Source organism: Dromiciops gliroides, chromosome 4, assembly GCF_019393635.1.
Source record: "Dromiciops gliroides isolate mDroGli1 chromosome 4, mDroGli1.pri, whole genome shotgun sequence".
Classification (NCBI taxonomy): domain Eukaryota; kingdom Metazoa; phylum Chordata; class Mammalia; order Microbiotheria; family Microbiotheriidae; genus Dromiciops; species Dromiciops gliroides.
This window is the reverse complement of record NC_057864.1, coordinates 206056748-206065652: the sequence shown is the minus strand read 5'-3', so window position 1 is coordinate 206065652 and position 8905 is coordinate 206056748. Positions and strand designations below refer to the sequence as shown.

General features: G+C 37.3%; 1 pseudogene; it reads right to left on the bottom strand.

Annotated features, from left to right (window-relative positions):
* Positions 1–7783: 7783 nt before the first annotated feature.
* On the bottom strand, positions 7784–8525 carry LOC122756002 (annotated as a pseudogene).
* Between the last annotated feature and the right edge of the window lie 380 nt (positions 8526–8905).

Here is an 8905-nt window from a genome sequence, read left to right as displayed (position 1 = left end):
TGCCATTAATAGATGATGTTATCTTGAAAAAGTCACATAATCAATTGAGGCCTCAGTTTAACTCATCCCATAAAATGAGGCATTTTGAAAGTGATAAGCTTAAATTATTTGACTCTGTGGCTACATTTTATTTCTCTTCTATTACATTATAGCTGTTATGGGTATAATAAATAATTCATCATCTTTCCTTCTCAAAGTCACCTTTCTTTCAAATTTCTTTTTGTAGATGATACCAACTTGTAGTCACTATCTTTCTAGGCACCCAGGCTTGTATCCTTGAAGTAGCTGTCAACTCCTCTCTGTCCCTCAAGTATCTGGTAACTTGCCATGTCTCAGTTCTAACTTCACATCAACCCTTGCATGTATCTTCTCTCCTATATGTCCTCTACTCTAGTCAAGTCTTTATTATCTCTTTTCTGGACAATTACAATAAACTCCTTAAAAGGTCTCTGCCTCAGGTCTTTCCCTTCTCCAATTTTAACCCCACACATCAATCAGTGATTTTCCTAAAACTTAAGTTTGATCATGTATTCCAGTTGAAGCCTAGCTTAGACTAGTCCAGTTACTCAGTCTCATGATTTGAGCATAATGAGACACTCATGGATCATAAAATATAATGACATAAATTTATTTAGAATAAAAGATTACAAACTAAACAATTATTGATCAAAATAGATGATGCTCCTCTATGCCCCAGAAGCTACCACAGCAAAAAGTCTGAGTTAGAAAAAAAAGAGAGCTTTGGAAATTCTGTCAGACCTCTGGAGCATAGCTCCCCATAGGCTTAATGTTCATTATAGATTCCTGAACTCTACATGTTCTGTTGAATCAAAATTATTTCCCTTCTTTCTCATTGTGCTACCATCATTTCCCACATGGGTATGTTTAACTTTTAAATGATTCAACATGTAAGTATAGTGCTCATCCCTCATTCACCTATATAGTATTTAAGTACATTGTTGGTGTTCCTTCCATATTCAATAATAGAGAGGAATTTCTTTAGCAAACAGATCTGAATTTATGGGACTTTTCCAACCCTTTCAGAGTTGAAAATCTGCAAGTCATATTTGTTTTTTGGGTTTTAGTTCACTCATGTAAATGATGCTCTTATGATGTTACAAATCCATGCACATTGATTCCTCAGCACATCCCAACATGTATACTCCAGAGTTTCCCATGAATTGCATTCTTTGTTTTAATCCTATGTTGACTCATTCTCCTCTGTTTTCCATAGCTCTTGCAGCAACTTGACCTACAATGTCTTGTTTGCCAAATTTGGTTCATCTATCTTTTTCCAGCTGCTAAGGATCCTTCCCAGGAGGCATCAGAAGAGTGATACCAGGCCAGGAATCAATCACTGTCCATGGTTTATGGACAGATTTGCCAAAACATCAACTCTTGGTAGTCAGATATTTTCAGTGGACAATACAACATGAACAAAGCCATTGTCTTCTCTGTCTTTTTGTTTCCCCTCTCTATAAAAAGTGTTTAGCTTAATACCCTCATGTTACAGAAAGGAAAATAAAGGACCAGAGAGAATTGACTTGCTTCAGTTTATACAGCTTATCAGTATTGGTGCCATAACTAGAACGCAGATCTTATGACATCTAATATTGTATTCTTTTCTCTACAATTAGATGTTTCCTGATAAAAAGAGACCAAGTGCAACAAGAATGTAAAAAGTAGGGTTGTAGTTTGGGGGCGATTTCTTTTTGTTTTCTTTTTTTGGATAATAAACATTTTATTTAAGGGTTCAAATTCCAAATTCTATCCCCCCTTCCCTTCCTCCCCCGTTTGTTCCCTGAGGCAGTAAGGAATTGAATACAGGTTGTACATCTGCAAATACATAAAACATTAACATACTAGCCATTTTGTATAACGAAACTTGAATAAAAAAATGAAAGAAAGAAAGTGAAAAATATCATGCTTCCTTTTGTGTTTAATCAATATCAGTTCTTTGTTTGGAGGTATATGGTATGCTTCATCATTAGTCCTGTGGGATTGTCTTGGATCATTGCATTGCTGACAAGATTTAAGTTCATTCACAATTCTTAATTTAACAACATTGTTCTCACTGTGTACAACAACTTCCTGGTTCTGCTTACTTCACTATATATCAGTTCATATAAGTTTTTCCAGGGTTTTCTGAAATCATCTTGCTTTTCATTTCTTATAGCACAATACTATTCCATCACCATCATATACTGCAACTTGTTTAGTCATTCCCTAATTGCTGGGCATTCCTTTGATTTCCAATTCTTACCCACTACAAAAAGAGCTGCTATAAATGTACAAATTGTTTTTTTTCTCTTTTGGGAGGGATGTCTTTGGGATATAAACCTAACAGTGGTATTGCTGGATTAAAGGGTATGCACAGTTTTATAGCCCTTTGTATATAGTTCCAAATTGCTCTACATAATGGTTGTATCAATTCACAATTCCACCAACAATGGAGTTTTCCCATATCCCCTCCAACATCCAACATTTTCCTTTTTTGTTATGTTTGCCACTCTGATGGTTGTGAAGTGATACCTCAAAGTGGTTTTAATTTGCATTTCTCTGATCAATAGTGATTTAGAGCATTTTTTCATATCCATATAGATAGCTTTGGTCTGAAAATAGTTTATGTCTGAAAACTGTCTGTTCTTGTCCTAGTCAATGTATTTTCCAATATTTCTTGGGTTTCTATTTTCCACTGTGTGCACTGAATGAACACATAGAGTGAATGATACAGTCCTTCAGTTATTCACTAAACATTTATTAAGTGCCTACTGTGTGTCAGGTTGGATATTTCTGACAATAGGGCTATTAGATAAAACTAGTTGTTTTCCACTTGGCCCTTATCTATGTTTCCAAAACATTAATGATTCTAATATGAAGGTGCAAGCCTGTGAATGGATATAATAGGTAATTTACTACTCAGTGAGATTTGAAAGGAGCTATGAGGCTCCTGTCAGGCCAAATCATTATTTTTTCCATCAGCTTGCCACAGTGCCTAAAATTCCTATTATTAGAATCAATCTTTTTAAGTTGTCATTGCCTTCAAATCCACTGACAAAATGGTCCTCTGGAAAGGGAAGAAAGTCATAAGTTGGCACTCTCCGAGGGAAATATTTGTGTCATTTGATATGTCAGATACATTAGTCAATTATATAAGCTAAATATCAAATCAGAAAGCAGAGAACAGGGCCTTAAAGAGTTAGGTAAAGTAGAGTTAATTTCTGATGCAGTGAGTTTGGAATAAAGTGAGAAGAACTTAGAATATAAATTAATTTCAAAGAAGGCAGACCTGTGAAGACTTGAAGTTGACTATGTGGGATCTTGGGAAGTGAGTACAAAAAAAGTGCATCGGGTAGGGAGGGGTGGGGGAGGGTACTGAAAGGTGTAGCTGTGACGGATTGAGAGGGGTTGTCAAAGATAATCTTGAGTTACTTCATTTTTTAACCACTTACACTTGCCATTGCTCAGTGGAAAATAGTTTTGAAATTCTGTCTATCGAAAGAAGAAAAGTATTCTCAAGGAAGTGTGAGAAGAGGACTAAATGAGGTTAAGTTATATTAAGGAAAAAGTGTTTCATTTTGTGTCAGAGCACCTGGGTCCACTATGTATTCTATGTGACCTTTGGTAAGTCACTTCACTTTCTTCAGCCTCAGTTTCTTCCTCTCAAAAGTAGAGTCAAACTAGATTTCCTCAAATTTTCCTTCTAGCTCTAAAATTATGATCTCATGACTCCATGATGAATATGGATTCTAAAAATTATATGGAAGGATTAACTTTCCTACCCCATCTGGCTGAATATTTATTTATTTAAACACACCTTTAATAGCCTCCCTTTTCACCAATGAATAGTACCAATATATACACTATACAACTCATAGTCAGATGAGATAATTTGGGAAAGGATCATAGAATGTCACATGCACTCAATTAGTTTCTTAAGGATCTGAAAGAAGGAATTCTCCAGGAGATCTCATTGGTGTGACTAAATCCAGAAGCAAGACACAGGCAGAATTTCTGCCCTGTTTCTTTTGGTGTGCTAACCTGGGGCGTCTTTTTAGACAGTGATGCCTTCAAACTCTGTGAGAGAATTATACCATTTCCATTGACTTTTCAGATTAAAGGGGGAAAACATGGCATCCCTAAGCCCTTGGGTTTCTTCCAAGAAGCACTTGTGGTTTTTAGTACCTGCTGAATATCATGATTCAGAGACTGTCAAAAGTGGCTACCATGATTGAGATGTGTACTGGTGTCCTTGAGAAATTAATAGTCATTTTAGTCAAGTTGTTCTAGTCAATTACCATAATTATTTGCTTTAGATATATAGTGAAATGGACTTAATTTTAAATCATTTTTTCCACAATGCTTTTGAAATGAAGAGTTGCCAATTCCCTTCTTCTTCCTATTATGTATGTTGATCCATTTAAGCACCATTTATGCATAGTAGCACATATCCTATCCCTTGGAGTAAAGAAAACACTTGTTTGAAAATTTTAGCAGGATTTCAAAAGGTTTAAATGTATACTGTCTTATAGTTAGTAGCATTCAGGGTCAGTAAATAATAGGCAATTTACCCTAGGAACTTTAAAGTTGATGGCTTAAAGAATCATGAAATAAACAGAAATTAGTGCTAGAAAAGTATGTAGTGGGTAGTTCACTGGACTTGAAGTCAGGAAGACCTGGATTCAAATCTTGCTTCTGATATTTATTAAGTATTTGGCCATTGACAAGTCACTTTAACCCCTCTTTGTCTCAGTTTTCTCATCTGTAAAATGAAGGATTTGGCTTCTTTCCCCCTAAGATCCTATAGTTTATTATTATTATTATTATTATTATTATTATTATTATTATTATTAGAGGGTTAAGTGAGTTGCCCAGGGTCACACTGCTAGTAAGTGTCAAGTATCTGAGGCTGGATTTGAATGCAGGGCCAGTGTTTTATCCACTGGATCACTTAGCTGCCCCCATCTATTTTATTATTAAAAGATTCCATAATTCATGATTCAGGACCCTGTTCTCTAATTCCTTCTATAGTCCACTTCTTCCTGAGATCTTTTGGCATTTGCTTAATAGGTAACAATTTGTGAACTGAACTTTAGGTTAAAATGTACACAAATATCCTTGAGAAATAAATGCCCCTTATAAATCACATAGCAATAGAATACAGATGAAATTTTAACTCAATAAAACACATAAATTCATCTCAAAATAGGATCTGTAAGTAGAAACTACCTTCTTTAACAGTACTTCCAAAACATCCGGACATGCAAATTTAGAAAGGGAAGATGTACTAAACAAAAAAATAGTACTGTTTCCTAGACCATTAACCCTAAGTTGAAATATGATGCTGCGACTTAACTGTCTCAGAATTGATGTGAAAAAAGAGAAAGAGGAGAGAGAAAAAGAGAGAGAGAGAGAGAGAGAGAGAGAGAGAGAGAGAGAGACAGAGAGACAGAGACAGAGAGAGACAGAGAGACAGAGAGAGAGACAGAGAGATCACAGGAAGAAAGAAGGAGCCTTAAAGGACTGGCCACCTGCCTTTCTTCTCTGATCTCAAACTGACAATTGCTTCCTTGATCTGGCAAATAGCCCAGGAGGAAGAGAGGAAGTGTTTGCTTAAGTTTGACCTGTATCTTTCCTACTACTTGTAATCTAGCCAAAGGCCCCTAATAAGGGAATCCAACAAAAATATCTTCTTCCTTCTCTCAAAGTGTTCAGAAGATACCCACTCTGGGTATTCTCTAGAGGTTGTGACTGAGTCCATATTTGCTCCCCATGCCCCAAGTCTAGTGCTATTTAAAATGCCCTTACGAAAGGCAATACGGAAAACACTGTACTGTGAAACTCCAGGAACCATTTTCCTGATCCAGTGTTCCTGCCTGGCAATGTATCATTTTTTTTTTTCTGGCTAAAGTTGGGATGGGGTAGGACTTGATATCTCTCCCTCAATTTAGACAGCTAGTAGGTAATGAGGTATTAGTGGATAAATACAAGTTTGCCACTGTAGTAGCCTTCTAACAATGCATCCTCCCTCCAGGTAGGGTCGTACCTTACATGAATCAAAGTACGTGAGTCCAAGGTACCTAATTTGTCAGGATTTATGGTCCCTCGGAGTGAAATGTGGTTGACTAAATAGGCTTCCCCCCACACCTCTCAGGTTATCAGAACATGAGTTAGTGTAAGTAGCAGAAGAAAAATATTTTTTATGGCAAGAAACCCAAATTTCCAAGGCTATTGGCCCAGTTTTTGGCAGCCTTGATGTTAACTTTAGTCTTCCTTTTTAAGAATGGCAGGAAAATTTAAATTGTTGACATCTCTCTGGACAACCTTGCAACTTGTTCAAACCTTTATAAAATATCACTTCTGAAAAGGAATACCAAGAAATGGTGAAATTCACTCAATGGAAGGAAGATTATTTTGACCATCTCTAGCTCTCCTTAATGTATTACATACTGTAAAAATGAACTTAATAATTTTTTACACAACCCCTAAGTACAGCATTTATATAACTATAAAGATCCAGAGACAATTAATCATCACTGAGTTTATTTTACTGTTATCCTCCAACTAGGATTTGAAATAGTCTATTACATCTGACAGGTCAGTAAAAAAATAGGGGCAGCTAGATGGCACAGTGGATAGAGCACCAGCCCTGGATTCGGGAATACCTGAGTGCAAATCCAGCCTCAGACACTTAACACTTACTAGCTGTGTGACCTTGGGCAAGTCACTTAACCCCAATTGCCTCACCAAAAAAATAAAAATAAAAATAAATCAAACTTTAGATTCTAGTTGTTTTTGTAGTTTGAACTGAATGTTGAAATAAGGGACTCTAAAATTATGTAATCTTTAACAATCTTTTTATTGCTTTATTTGATCTTGACCTTTTAATAACCTATTTTATCTCTCTTCTTTGCAGAGTCAACACTGATATAAGACCATTGTTTGTAATGTAAAATATCAGATCTATAGTAGTAGGCTTTGTTCTAGTGTGCTAAAATTCTGATGGGTTTAGAATCATCCTAGAATGTATGAGCTTCTTCCTTCGGGTGGCCCACTTCAGATGAATTCCACTTAACCTACACTCAGAAACAGAGGGATGAGGTTTTCTGCCTTGCTTCCAAAGTATCTCTTTGCTTTATGATAATTTTAGATCAAGCTATGCTATAGTCACATTTATCACAGTCCTTCCTCACCTGAATGATAACTTATGTACTAATATTCCTGTAATCAGCAATATGCTTCCTTTTCATTTTCTTCCAAAGCTCTGGACTTCAATTTGTGAAGTCCCTTTGCATTTACTTGATACTTGGGTATTCTCCCTGCTATTCCTTATTTCCTCTTGATATAAGTTTTCATTTAATAGTTAGACAATTGTCAGACATTTATTTAAATCTTAAGAGGAACAATGCATTTAAGGGAGAACTCTTTTGAAGACAACATAAAAATTCTAGGAATTAGTAAATTACATATTATTGCAACTCAAGAACAATGAATTTTTTAAAAAACTGACAAAAAGAGAAATAAAATGCTTGAACACACACAATTTTTTTTTTGCTTCCTTCAAATTTACAGTAAATGGAGAAAGGCCTGGTCCATTGGAGAAAGGCTGAGGAGCTGAGAACTGGTGGATACAATCTACCCAATGGAGAAAGGGGTAGCTTGAATGGGACCAGGGTGGGAGGGGAATCCACATCACAATCACATGAGGGGGAAGGGTAAACTGGACTTGTGGAGCCTTGTCTGAGCTTTATACATGAGGGAGTGAGAATACTGCCCAACGAGCTCAGTTTTTGGCTTGGATGATGTCCAGGAATTCAGGCTTAAGGGAAGCTCCACCCACCAGGAAGCCATCTACATCAACCTGGCATGCCAGGTCCTTACAGTTGGCTCCTGTCACAGAGCCTCCACAAATGATCCTGGTAGACTGTGATACAGGTTCTGAGATGTGGGTCTTAAGCCAGCATGGAGACTTCTCATGTACCTCCTGGGCCTGCTGGGGTGTGGCTGTCTTGCCAGTACCAATAGCCCAGACTGGTTCATAGGCTAGGACAAATTTGCTCCAGTCATTCACATTATCTGCAATGGCCTTAGTCTGATCAAAAACCACCTTTTCAGTGATTCCAGCTTCCCTCTCATCCAACTTCTCACCAATACAAGTGATCACTCCCAGGCCTTCTGACAGAGCAGGGGCTACCTTCTGTCCAATGAGCTCATCAGACTCCCCAAAGATATGTCTTCTTTCAGAGTGTCCCAGGATCACCCAGTTGGCCCCACAGTCCTTAATCATGGCTGGACTGATCTCCCCAGTAAATGCACCCTTGGCCACTTTGTATCAGTTCTGAGCAGCTACACCAATTTTTGCATCCCATTTATGACAAAGTCAAGGTAGATGGAAGGGGCTCCACATACCACTTCTTTGTTGGCGGCAACTTGGCCCCACTGATCGAAGTGATGAGCTCCCCCGGACACTTCTTGTCACCATTCATCTTTCAATTGCCTCCGATGAAGACCTTCCTTGACACCATGGCTCACCAGTAAAGGGCAGTGACTGGGGAGGAGATTGAAGGTCAGCAGTAGAGCATGAACACACACAATTTCAATAAACCATGTTTCCCTTATATCCTTAGACAACCAATACTTATGACTTTAATCAGGGTTCCCATGATATTGGCCTGCTTCTTTAAATTTTCAAGTATCCATAGTTTTATTATAGTGGGAACAGCCTCCACTTACCAGACCAAATCCCATTTTTGCAGGTATTTTAATGAGTTCTTGTCCTGAAAAAAAAAAGTCATCCCCCTTGTAGCCAACTTTTTGATGATGAGCTTTGTAAAATTCAGCTGTGCTAGTCTTCAGATGACAAATACATAACCCATTGCCAGACTTATACTCAAAACCTTATCAG